This window comes from Nipponia nippon, unplaced genomic scaffold, assembly GCF_047370975.1.
Source record: "Nipponia nippon isolate SJK-2023a ecotype South Korea unplaced genomic scaffold, ASM4737097v1 scaffold_1, whole genome shotgun sequence".
In the NCBI taxonomy this organism is placed as follows: Eukaryota; Metazoa; Chordata; class Aves; order Pelecaniformes; family Threskiornithidae; genus Nipponia; species Nipponia nippon.
In genome coordinates this window covers 97,906,265-97,919,681 of record NW_028262290.1, presented here as the reverse complement: position 1 = coordinate 97,919,681, position 13,417 = coordinate 97,906,265, and the positions used below count along the sequence as shown (strand labels likewise).

General features: G+C 43.8%; 1 protein-coding gene across 10 annotated transcripts in view; it reads right to left on the bottom strand.

Moving 5' to 3' along the window:
• Positions 1 to 13,417, bottom strand: part of ATXN1 (ataxin 1) — a 240,389-nt gene that overhangs the window by 92,207 nt on the left and 134,765 nt on the right. The window contains exon 1 of one of the 10 annotated variants that reach the window (XM_009475415.2): positions 10,593 to 10,729. The exons of 8 other annotated variants lie outside the window; for them this stretch is intronic. The gene's annotated coding sequence lies outside the window, so the exon portion shown is untranslated. Of the gene's footprint in view, positions 1 to 1,275; positions 1,380 to 10,592; positions 10,730 to 13,417 lie in introns of those variants that run through there. One more of the 10 variants, XM_087763992.1, reaches the window with a different exon arrangement.

Sequence of the window (13,417 nt, the reverse complement as noted above, 5' to 3'; positions counted from 1 at the left end):
CTGCGATGACATGCTCTTCTTGGAACATGCAGAAGAGTCGTAACTTAGACCATCAAGGAAGGCTGGTTTGCAGTACAACTAGGTTTTAACCAGGCTTTGCAACTGAAGTTTCAACATGATCAATGAATCATCATCACATACACGGTTACTGATCACATCTCGGCTATAAATGGGAAGTGTTCTGCAAGGAAGCTGTTTTTCATGGTCCCACAGCATTATGGTTATTCAAATATTACAGCATAGCCCTGCCTTCGAGTGCTAAAAAGGACACTGAGTAGACAGATTAGAAGTGTAATTGAGAGATGAACAGACCTCAAATCAAAGAACATGCAAGTACTTCTTGGGAGTATTTAGATAGTAAAATTGGACCCCAGGGCAATCAACAAATAAGAACCACAGTACAAGCGAGCAACTGCAAATTGGCAAAACTGAAAACCAGAAGTAGGCTCTGTGCAATACTCTGTATTTATTCCAAGAAAAGGTCATGCTCTTCATCTTGCTTTGAAGAGCAGGCAGTGAGAGATCACCATTTTTCCAGTCCTTTCCTGCAGGTTTTTAATTGCCATTCCTTGCTCTCTTGTATCACGTAATCTGGTTTTCCTAATTCACAAATCAGCATAAGCTAATAAAACTGTTTAAGAGATGGCAGCGTTGTTCCCAAGTTGTTTCGTTGTTCACTATTATCCCACAACTAATCCTTCAACTCAAATAAAACTGTAATTCATTTCCTCCTTTATTCTCCCTCTGCATGAAATAGTTTTAGACAGGTTCAATCCTGCCCCACCGCAAATGGGAATGGTGAGGTTGTATCTTCCTGGAGCGTGGGCTATTCAATTACCTAATGCGTATATCATCTATCATGTCAGGAAACAACTTCTAAATGATTTTCAACAGGTTTAGCCGATTTTACACATACAGAAATGATTCTAATGGAAATGAAAAAAAAAAAAACAAACCAAAACCAAAAAACCACAAATCAACCAAGAATTAACTATCTTTTAGATTTCAAGTTAACAAAAGCTTCCCTACATCAGCCATGTCCAGGTTTACCCATCTGAAAATCTCCTGACATTTTTTCTGGTGTACAAAGGCTGCTCCTGATGGGGCTCAGTCATCTTTACATTAATTTTTCTGCTAGTGTAAAAAAGACTTAAATCACAATTATGCCTACTTTAAGGCTATGGTGAAGGAGTATCACCTTAGCACAAAAGAGGTTTCGTTTGCATAAAACAGGCAGGCATGACTCTGATTTCTGATTTAACACGCATTCCTCACCTGAAGCTTGATTCTCCACAGATTTGTCACATAAACAAGCACTTCCCATAGCTTTGCATGTGGTCCATAGTGAAATGCCCAACTTCACAAGGTGTTACACCCACTTTGTGCAGGCTGAATAACTGTATCTGGGTGTAAGGGAATAGTAAATCAAGTTGTCAGCACTTTGCATGTCCTGCAGGTCCTAAACCAGAAAAACAGCATGCAGATCATGGGGCTCAGACAATGAAGTGATCCATCCTGCCATGCAATCTGTAGTAGGGGTAAGAAGATATGTTACCTTCCCCAGCTCTGTGAACACATCCACGGGCCACCCCAGCCCTGCACATCTTTCCTGTGTGAACGGCATTTCCAGTGAGAGCACTTATTGGGAAAACATGCTGCAGGATGGGAACATCTCTCTGCAAACAGCAGACAGACAGGACCAGTCCGTGGGACTGAAGGGGTAAGGCTGCAGTTCACACCCTGCAGTGCAGGAGCCACTACGGAAGATGACCAGTGATTCTGCACAACCGACGTTAACTGTTAGTCATCTAGAAATCAGTGTCCCAAGATTTAATCTAAAAGAACATTATTCATCATTATTTCAGCCACAGCAGGTATTTTTCCTGACTTAAGGCTCAGGTAAACCACCCCTCATTTTACCATCAACCTATGCAAGTAGACTGGGAACGGAGTTTTTCAGCCCTACTCAATGGACATTCATCCTTCCAAACCTGTTATCTGGAAACCATGGAAGCAACTTTGTTCCCAGAGTGGTCCCCGCTGCTCTCGTTACCCATTCCCTAACCCCAACACCTTCGAACAAGCGATCAGAAAATAAGATGAAGGTTCATCACCACAGGGGCAGTTGTAAATACGAAAACACGCATGACAACTCAAACTCACACTCTCCATTTACACGATGCCCAATAATAATACAAACACAAATCTGACTAGGACCTGTGACACATCTCCTTTACATAAATAACAGCAATCAAAACCACACTCGTTATTTGTACTTCAGTAATACCCGGTTCTTCCAACAAGACTTGAGGTTAAACTGTGCTTAGCCCTGTGCTTAGTTTCTAAGCTCTATGAGATTTTTCCCACAAAGAGAGTGCAGCATAAGGTATTAAAAGAGCAAGTAAAGAGGTGGGCAGTGGGTGCAACACACAACACCACCAGGTGAAAAGAAAACTAACAGGAACGTGTCCAGGTTGTTTTGTCTAAGAAGCAACAGTACAGAACAGGAAGAAGAAAAATACCTCACAAATGCCTCCTATCAGATGTCAGTGATGTATTTTTTAATAAAAATCCATCACCCCATTAACATCCGCACCCCCTATTTGCCACTTTCTGATGGCTATCAAAGCAGGAATAGTAGGAGGGAGGAGGGGGGATTTCAGCACCGATTTACATGTCTCTTAGCATGCCAGCCTTCTTAATTCTCACACAGAGCTTTTAAGTAAAAACAACTCTATTGCCTGCGTGTTTGCAACATAGCTATTCCTACAGGTCTTCTAAGCAGAAGAGATTGGAAAAAGAATGCAAATGGTCCATAGTAATTCAGGCTCAGAGCCAGTGATGTTGAACAGATATAAGCAATAAAAATAACCACTCTGGATGCTTCTGTTACATGACATAAATATTTCTCTTTTTCTTTTGTGAAAGCTATTATGCAAAAAACGCAGCGCAGCCCTGAGTTGAGACAATGAGCCTCCTGCGTATTTGAAGAACTGCAGCATGCTTGTAACTTGTTACAGATGAGAACAGGCTCACAGGCTAGGCCTTCATTAAACGTACAGACGTCTCACAGACAACAGCCACGGCTCTCCTGCAAACAGATGGTGTTGAAGGAGGAATCCAAACGCTGTGAGTCCCAAAGCATCGCAGCACCAAAACCAATGGCCAAGGTTCTGTTTATTTGCAATATTTTAACAAGCCAAAGATAAATCTACCAAAGAAGATAGCTCTGTGGGTTGTAGCATTAACAAATACCAGCAGAAAGGCTTGACCTTTGGCGGCAGCAGTAATCCCAGCAGATGTTCCCCCCGTACCGATTCCCTGGTGCTGGTAAGATTTGAGCTGGGGCCATGGCCTTTCCCTTGCTGGGTTCAGCCGCAGGTTCCCGCAGCTCTTCATCTGCCTACTTACTCAAAGCTTTCAGGGAGCAGCTTCCCCATAGCTCTACCCGTGCAGCAGCTTGGGTTGAGGAGGACCCCAAGTAACACAAGCCACCAGGCCGGGGACACACACTCGGGCACAGGCACAAACAATGCCACCACGTGAGCCCTGCTTCCTTAGGAAACCAGCCCAGAACCCACCCTTAACCTTCTCCCCGCTTCCAGCGCGGCCACGTCTTCTGCACTGCTGATGCAACGTGAAACGCAGCGCTGGAAAACAAAGGCACTATTGACTAACTTTTTTGCAGGATTAAGATGACTGTGCTAGCTTACAACAGAGATTTCAATGATTTCGACACTGAGCGCTAAGTAACAGGAACACGGCTTGGCAATAAATCCAGAGATTACCTGTTGAAACATTAATGGCAAACACCTTTTGATGTGGGCTGCTTTATGTGGTGCAAAAGGCAGCACTGTAATTATGCATTTCCTTTCTATGAATCTAGTATTTAAAAGCAAAGTATTACTTAGGGGGGTTGCGCACGCATATGCGTGTATATGTGCATGTGTGCGCGCGCGCGTGTGTGTGTGTTACAGGAAATACTCTACAGCTGAGCCTGCGATTTACCAGCGTAGCTGCACGTAGTAAATCTGCAACAGGGGACCGCAGCCGTTTCATTCATCGTGCACCAAGCAGAGGGCTAAAACAATTGCCACACTTAAGACAAATGCCAGCGTGAGTCATACCAGCCGGAGTGCAAACATGTTTGCTCTTGCGTGAGTCAGAATATCACATCCTGAATTCACAAACCTTCCTATAAATAATAATTTCCGAAATTGTTGCACTTCTTTAATACAACGCAATTTGAAGTGTGATGCTGAATCTAGAAAGCCTTTCCTGACTATGAAGAAAATGTTCTTCTCTTCCCTTTTGTTCTTGATTACATGTACCTACCTATAGTAGTAGGCTGTCCACGGTGACTGAAGCAGTAGTTGCGTTGATTCATAATTAGCAAAACTCAAACACGGCTCAAAAATGTGTGACAAATGAGAGATACCAAAAAAAAAAAAAAAAGAAAAGAAAAGAAAAGAAAGGAGAGAACTAAACCCAAGCCATAGAACCTTTTGCTTCCTTTAGCAGCACTTCTTTGATGCTCTAATTCTGACATGCTTTAGCACATTCAGCATTCAGAGAAAAGGAACGTCACACTAGCATGGGACACAGACCAGCTGAGAAAAGGGGTGAGAAATGCCGGAGAAGTGGCGAGAGAGGCCATGGCAGCATGCTGCACGCAAGCAGGGAGGGACCAGGCCTGCCGCCGTGCTCGATAGCGTATGTACCCAGAGCAAAAGCACGTCCTTGCTTCAAGGAGCGCTCAGCCCCAATACAGTATACAGCGATCATTATTCCCCAAGAACATACCTGGTAACAAAATCAATGCACTGTAATAACTGGTAATCATGACCCACAACTGCATTGATTCAGGAAAGCATCTGAATCCTAAGTCATGCAAGTGCCTTTTGAAATAGGGCTGAACTTCAGGATATGACCAAATTTGTTCAGGAGAGTGCTCATAAAGACGTGTGATGTCTCTGCGAGCAAGGGAAAAAAACTTGTGATTTTGTGTAAGGTTGGGGGGGGGGGGTGTTTCTAACTTGATTTTCAGTTCGGAATTTATTGTCATCTTACGCAACAGGGAATTCTTACACATACAAATCTCCTTACATCAAATCAAGAGAGTCTTGCTTTCTCCTAATTGTTTTGTGGAATAACCACTCAGAAGTTCATTTCTGTTACCTTTCTCAGGCAAAATAAAAGGCCTTTTAGAAAAATTTTATTGCTAAAACAATGAAATTCTCCTGGGAACGACTTCGTTATGGAAATGAAGTGACAGCTTCTTTTATCTAGCCAAGCAGCAAGTCTGCATTTATAAAAGGCATTCTGTGCACGAAGTACAGTGAGTGGGAGGACATGAAAACGCTATTTTTAATCCAGATTTCGGCGTTCCTCCCATACAGATCTCCTGGAATAATAACAGCAACAACAATAATGATAATTAATAATGCCAAAAAAGGAGTATCATCTTAAAGGTGAGTGGCATGCAAGAAAGGAAATTGTAGTTAAGGACTTGTAAGATTTAGGCACAAATGTAAGGTTCTTTCACATAAACTGGCATTGCGCCATGAATTTCACAGGATTTGAGATTTGTCCCCTAAATTTTATACTGTAATTTTTAAAAAAGGCAATAAGTTATCATTATGTGCGACATATGCTGCATCTCTACCATTTGTTTTCTTGCAGCAATGGATATTTTCAGAAACACCACTAAATGGGAACTTAACTGTGGAACTGATGTTGTCACTATGTTTGGGCAAGTGACCATGACAGCTTTTAGACCTGGGGAAGAAAGCAAACCTTGAGAAAATCCAGGGCCAAGTAGTGTCTTCAAATGCAGTAAGAACAAGGGTAGGATGCAGACTTTGGCCCAAAGCTTAAAAAAAGACACTGGAAAGATCCTTCTCTGCTTCGCTGACCTTTGGACCTGTTCCTCAGGTCACCGTCACAGAGCAAAGACGGTGAATTAATGCATACAGAGAAAGTGTGGGACAAATCCTTCCTCCCTACCAAGAATACCCCAGCTCCAGTGAGCCTGGTGTGTAATTATCCGAGGGCAGAAGTTAGCCCTGATTATCAAAAGATTGTTATTCAGTTGTGCTATCATCTACCAGTGGTAATTAGGACAAGCCTTTGCATTTCACACCTAATAAAAATTAACGAGAAGGAGCAGGCAGTAACAAAACGCATGGGAGGCACACGCACGCCGAGGTGCAACGTGAAACCTGCTGGTGCGATCGCACTCGGGAGTAACCCCACCACTGGAAAGCCCCCATTTCACACGAAATTAGAGCAAGCTGGAGAAATCACACACGCTGTCTCTCCCTCTCTCACACTCGGCAACTCTTAACACAGAAACACGTCGGAGTCTGGCACTGACTCATGTTTCAAACTCAGGAGCACCCCCCAACACGCGCGCCCGCACACACCCCCCCGGCACACACATCCCCTGCACGCTCCCTTTCTGGTGCTGCTGCCATGGGGTACCAACCCCGTCCAACTGATTTTCCTCCAGGTTTTTACTCCACTGTGTTGGCAATGCAAATCCCTCATCAGCAGTAGCATGAAACGTGCAGGAACCAGCACCCTGGGCATGCTGCCCCCCCAGTGAAAAATCAGCCACATAACTACTCAGGTACGATCTCTTTCTGAAAGCTATCGTTTAAGGACCATTCAGGGCACGCTTGGAGGCACCTCCTCTCTTCACCCTCCTACAAGATGAATTTTCATGCCATTAACCTTTATTTGCTCTTTATATAGTAAAATCTTAGTCTATTAAAATACAGAGTTCCAATTTGGTATTTTGATCACCTCCATCTGCTTCATGGGAAACGTACAGTGGTAACAGAGAAAAAAAAATACATAGGACTGGAATAAGTTAGCCCCGTTTTCCTTTTTTGTCCATTGCTTGCTGCCAAACATGCTTGCTGCTGGTCACTTGCCTAGCTCGCTGCCAGTGAATGCTCAGCTGGGCACGTCACCAAAGTTTAACCCTCAATAAAATTAAATCACAATAATACTTAGCACTCATTTAGGGTTTTACATATTACAAACACTGTAAAAAAAAAAAAATTTAACTGCACACTCCGTAACACTCTTGCAAGGTAAGTTAAGTACTATTATTCATACCTTATGCAAAGGGCAATTTCACTGGGGAAGGGATAATTGACCTGCCCAAAGCTATGCAACACAGGTGCTCCTGTTTCCTGGTTCTCTCCTTATTCCAACTGACCAGTTTCAGCCTTTCCTGGAATTTAGAGAGAGTTAAGAGTCCTGCCTTGATTTCTGCCTCTTTCTGCTGCTGAAGGAAAGGAGGGAGCAAGTCTCTGTAGCCGGGGGTTGTAGGGGTTGCATGTGGGTGGTGTGAGAGTGGTCCCTGGTTGCATTGGCTTGCAGTGGGACCAGAATCAACTGGAGCCACAGCACTCCCATTTCTACCTCCCTGTGGCAAGCGGGGATTAGCTGTAGAGAAGAATTTGGTCTGCGGGAACATCACGAGCCTTTTTCACAGAAGACAACCAAGTTTCAGTCTCTGTGGATGCCTTCTAGTACCGCAGGGAGGACAGCAGAGGACTCAGCAGTGTATGTACACCACACACCTCTCCTCACACTCCCCCTCCCTTCCCTCAACCACAAAAAAGAGTAAGACTGAACAAATAAAGGTTTTATCCAGGATAAACAGCAGCAGGGCAGGAGCAGTGCCCACTGCCTGCTCTTGCAGGCTGCAGTCACCCCTGCCAACCGTCGCGTGGCAGAAAAGGCCATGCTGGGCTTGACTGCAGCCACCACTGCTGCTGGTGTGTCAGATGGATCTGAAGTTTTTAACCACCTCTCTGAGGTGAAAACCCTCATGTCACAGGGTGGACAACAGAGTAATGTAGTCAGAGATCCTGTTACAACACCAGCTATTCATCCTGCCTCGCCGCCAATAGCCACAGTGTAGGTGGGACCCAACTGCACTTACTACGTCAGAAAACACAGTTTTCTACCTGTAAAAGATCTGTACCCTTATGAGCAGTGACATAATTAAAGCAGAAGCCTTACCTGTTAGCAGTGTGGATGTAATTACCTCACTTAAAAAAAGGGCTTTTACTGGCAAAGCTCATCCCAGTTCAGAAACCAAGTAAGCCCTACCTTTGATCAAAGCAGTTAGACTGGAAAAGCACTTGAACGCATTGATCAGCTCCTGAGCTAAGACAAGGCTTAAGTAGAGGGGTTTATCTCACCTAACCTCTCACTTCTAACCACGTTTGGTTGGGTCAGGGCCAACTTAGTGTAACCAGATCCTCAGCCCTAGCTGCAGGTTTTGATTGCCCTGAAGAGCTAGCTCAAGCCAAAGCCTCTTTAGCTATCCCACCTAAGAGCGCTGTCACCCCTGCAGATCAGCAGATGATCTCCACAGTTTAAGTGGATTAGATGTGCTGAACCACTCTGCTACATCCAGTTCTCGTGTCGGCAGCACTCGAGCTTCAATCAGCAATGATCTTATATTCAGCTGCTCCGGGAGGTTTTGCTGCAGAGGATAGAGCTGGGTTAAGGACAAACCTGAGCTGTCCTCAGGCCCTGGAAGAGAAACGGGCTTGCAGCTCAGGCTCGGTGGGCATCCCAAGGGGTCAGCAAGTCAGAAGTGTCCGTGAAGAACTCCCCCTCCCACACCCTTCCTGGCACAAGGGTTTGGGGTTGGCTTTCCACTACAGCATGCAACTAGGATGAAAAATATCAGCCTGACAAACCACACACCGCCTTGTCATGACTTCTTACGCAAAATCCTCAGCAGCGGCACGCAGCAGAGCGGCGCTTAAACCACCACAGTAACAGCATGCCCTCCTGATCCCACCTACCCTAGCCACCTATCTTAGTCCGGGAGGAACAACCTCTGTCGTCTCTTGGCAGCTACAGAACTCAGTTCCAGCAAACTTCTCTCAGAAAGCAATGCATCGCAATTTCCCAGGTACACCATATCCTTCTCTCAGCCACTCCTCCCAAAGGCAGCAGGCAGAAGCGCCACATAACATAACATAATCAGTGTGAAGTTGTAACAGTGTGGGAGAATGTGGCAATTCATGGAAAATGTCATCGACCAAAAGGCAATTAGCAGCGAGTCTAAATGCAGAAGCAGAAGGGAGTGGTTTCCTACCAAAACAAGCCTTGTTAAAAAAATAAAATAAAAAAAAAAACCACCCTAAAACTTGCTTTCCTCAAAAAAGCAGCATTCTCAGGAGACTGAAAGCATGTGAAAAAAAAGTACCTCTGTGAAGCCTTCCGTAAAGATTATTCTTTACAGACAGATTTGGCAGCCCTTTCTGCTCTGTCTCCTAATGCTATTGAGTATAACTATGTTAAGTCAATAAGCAAAGCCACTCAACGTTTTTTTTTTTTTTTTGAGGTTTTCTAGGCCAAGAGAGGAAGCAGTGCGATAGGAAAGTTTTCAGAAGTGGGAGTTGTGCCTCCCTTGCTTCTAATTGTAGTGAAACTGTCAACCTCTGCGTTGTGTTTCAAGACTTTACACTTCAAAATCATTCCCTCTGTGCTTTGAATTGCTATACTTTTAAGCTAACTACTTCTAAAAGTGCTGTTTAAAAAATGACATCTTCAACCACATTTAATGTTGAGAATAAATCTAAATTTGCAGAGTCTCATTGGGTCCCTGCAAAAGTGTAGATTTTTTTTATCGTACTTGACAGCCAATCTCTTGGAAATGATTTGTGCAGAAATTTAGTTTAAATTACTTCATATCAAGACATTTAAGGGAAAATGTGTTTTTCATTATAAGCTAAAAATAATGATGTTCTTTTTACCTTAGATAAAAAAAACCCAACATTCAAGCAGCAAACAACATTGAAACCAATTAGTAATCTTACAACCTAAAATCCTAGCTACGTGCAGGCACGTATTAATCGTATTTCAGAATGAGCTCTAGACGCACATGGCTAAAAAAACTGAACTAGGCTGACTTGCTTTCTCCCTTGCAAATCGCCAAAAAAGAAAGCAGGTCCACGTACTACGGTGAGAATTACAGGCACTCACTGACCTTGGAAAGATATTCTCTGCCTCTGAGCACTGAACTCGGGGAATCACCCAGTCAATGCCAGAATGGTAAATTCATAGATAAGCCAATGCGCTCAATTTCTCTTCAGTGCCCGGACCTGATCAAGCAAGGAGACAGATACCTGCCAAACTGCAGCGAGCTGAGGGAGGCCAGTGCCTTCCAAGTGCCCCTGCATACGTTTGAATTTCAGGGTAATTAGGAGGCCATGCTCTTTTCATGCCATCGTGAAACAAAGAATATTTACATTGCTTTGGCTTTAATGATTTTAAAATAAGGAAGATCTTTTCGGGAGAGTAAAGACAGGTTCAGCAAGGCTCGGGCATATTTACACTTTGTTGCTCAATGTGGTAAAGCCAATTCGGGGTAAATGTTTACTGCTAAATATTTGGGAAGATGGAGAACAGGCATGTAAGCAGCTCAGAGCATGCAGGCTCAGAGTCAGCTCAGCCAGGAGCTATCTAGTGTGACAGTGCCCAGCACAAGGAAGCCCCAAGACTGACTCCAGGTCCCGAGTAATACTTTTACCAAACAGAAAATTATACTGTACCTTGTGGGGCTGAACAACTTTGAAGTATTATCTCGAGGTCTGCCAAAGTTCGAGGTGTTCCAGATGCCAGGTTTCAATTTAAGCTAATCTATTTTTCATATCCTTCTCCCAGACTCTCCTCTCTCTGCTTTAAAGGAGGACAGCACAGTATTTAACCCTGGGAAAAAAGCAGCACAGCACGTACCATTGCTTGCAAATGACTCCCCCTTGTAGCATTGGGAGCTTGCATTAATCACCTTGCAAGGAAGTCCCACCCCACTCTTTGCTCACCGCACGATGGACACTTGGCTGGGCCAAGCTGAGGTGCTACAAACAAGCTCCCACGTTGGCATTGGATATTTGTGCACTTGGGAAGCAGGTTTATGCGGCCTTCCCTCTGCACTCCTCTCATCACCATTTCTCCATGCATGGATATGATTCCTTCCCAGTCCAACAAAACAAAGCCTTAACCAGACTCCTGTTTGGTTTGCGATGCTGGCAAAGTGCCTTCTACTCCAAACTCTAGCACCAGCTTGGGCAAGAAGTGAGGAAACGCAGCCATGTCACATGGGAAACAGCTGAGCTATCGCAAACAACAGCCAGCAACCCTTTTGACTAACCAGAAAGTGCCCAACCCAATTCTAGTTTCCAAGTGGAAAGGCCGCCCTCCGCTCCCCCTGCAGACTCCAGCAGAGCTGGATCACCTCAAATATCCCTTGTCCACCACAGCAGTCCAGCAAACATTACCACCTAATCGTTCCCACAGTACACAAATCCCTTCCTGGCTTGGCACAAGGTGAGTACAAAGTTTCTGCTAATCTTGCATTTATTTTAACACCCCCCCCTTCCCACGTCCTGTGAATCATCCCTGTTTCCCAGCACCAAAGAGTTAATGGAAGAAAGAACCACCCCAGCACGTGCTTCATGCAAGGATAAGTGGACTGGCCAGCTACCAAAGCAGATTGTTAAAGACTGCACCAAGCTCCTGATTTTTTTCCCTCAACTGCAATAAATGAAAGAATTGAATGTGGACATAAACATAAACCTAGACCACATCTGCTGATAAAGCAAAGTCTTTGTACTTGCACAACTGCCGTTAACTGTACACAAAATACTTAAATTTCATGAATTCTCCTACATTCAAAAGCTGACCTGCAGTCCGCCCAAGGCAGCCAATGTGAACTGCATGCTCAGCAGAATTGCACATTAAAGACAGAGAGGAAACAGATTATGCTATAATACAAAATCAGACTGCTAGGAAAGTGAATAATTTGTGCAACTGTTAAATGCTCGGAGTATTCTGGGCACACTTCACCACACCAGATTAAAACACGTCTGTTGTGGTTCTCATCTGAAAGGCAGCGCCAGGTTACAGGTTCGTGTTGCTTGTCCCTTTCATCACAGGCACAAGCAAAACCGGTGCCTTCCGAACTCTGTCATACTCCACTGTTAAACTTTTCTTCTGAATTAATTGAGGCTACTCTGCTCTTTGAAGATTTTTACATTCCCGCAATTGCATTAATAGCTTGGAGGAGAGTGTATGTGCGTACGCACATCATTTCTTCCCAAAATCTCTCAGGAAACTTCAGCTGTAGATCTTGGCCATCAGCATTCACACTTCTTCTCAGAAGATAACTGAATTCTGATATAGCATTCTAATTTTAACTTATTTCTTGGCAAGATACTCCCTCCTTACGTGCATACATGTCAGACGTGGATTGTGTTTTAGCAGAGTTCCCTTGGTTAATTATTACCAAATTGTTAGAAGGTTTCTCCATCACAAATCAGGTATAAGCAGCTAGGACCTACCTAACAGGACTCCATCTCCAGACAGTTTCATTTTGAATGGCATGAATGACCTTGGGTCAGCTTATTTCCATGCTGGTTCATGCTCTGCTCTGCTGTGATCTCCCCTGAGGAAGACAACTCAGGGACCCACTTGTTCCAAACCCCCTCGTCTCCTGTTTTAGATTCCTTCCTATTTCAAGTCTACCATAACTGACCTATAGGCACGAAATCCACCCTGGGATGCGACTAGTGACCCTTTCTACAGTCTGTATTATCATTATTATTTACATGGCCATTATTAACATTATGAACAACAGCAAAATATTTTAATTTACACTGCTAGCAAATTCCATTTTCACATCTAGAATCAACAGAATTATGCATACAAATAGACATTTACTCTTACATGCTGGGCTTCGAAACACAAAAAGAGGAAGAGTATTTCATACTTGGCCCCATGGCATCTATACCTAATACTGCAACCTCAAGTTAAGCAGAAGTCTGTAGTAATCCAGTCTATTTTCAGTTATCCAGTACTTTCCTAGTTCATGACTTGTTTAATTTAAAAAAAAAAAAAAAGAAAAGAAAAAAGCTTATGATAAAAATTCATACCCAGATTTCAAAGACCTAACTGTGTTGCAAGGTGCACAGCAGATCATGCTCAGAGTATTTCATGCATAAGTATCAATCAAGAATTTTGGGTGCTTCCTCTCAGGGGCTCTTAAATTTGTGATTCTAAGAGCAAAAGAAAAAGACTCTCTGCAACAACAACGTAAAAATTACAGTTGGATCTTTGGGTTGAGAAGTGCAGTGATTTTGCACAGAATTGCACACACCCCATCTACTGGCTTTTTGGAAGACTGAGAATTGTAACAGCGGCAAGGCGAGTTTACCTTTCATTGAAGTTACTTACTGAGCAATGCTTGTCAGCTTAGTGCTTGATGAAGATACCGGAGACAACCACCTATCCCAGGTGAGCCACAAAGCAAGCCAAAACTGACCAACCTGTTCAGAACCTACAATGGTAAAAACGCAGGTCCATAGGCTAAAAAAAAGTC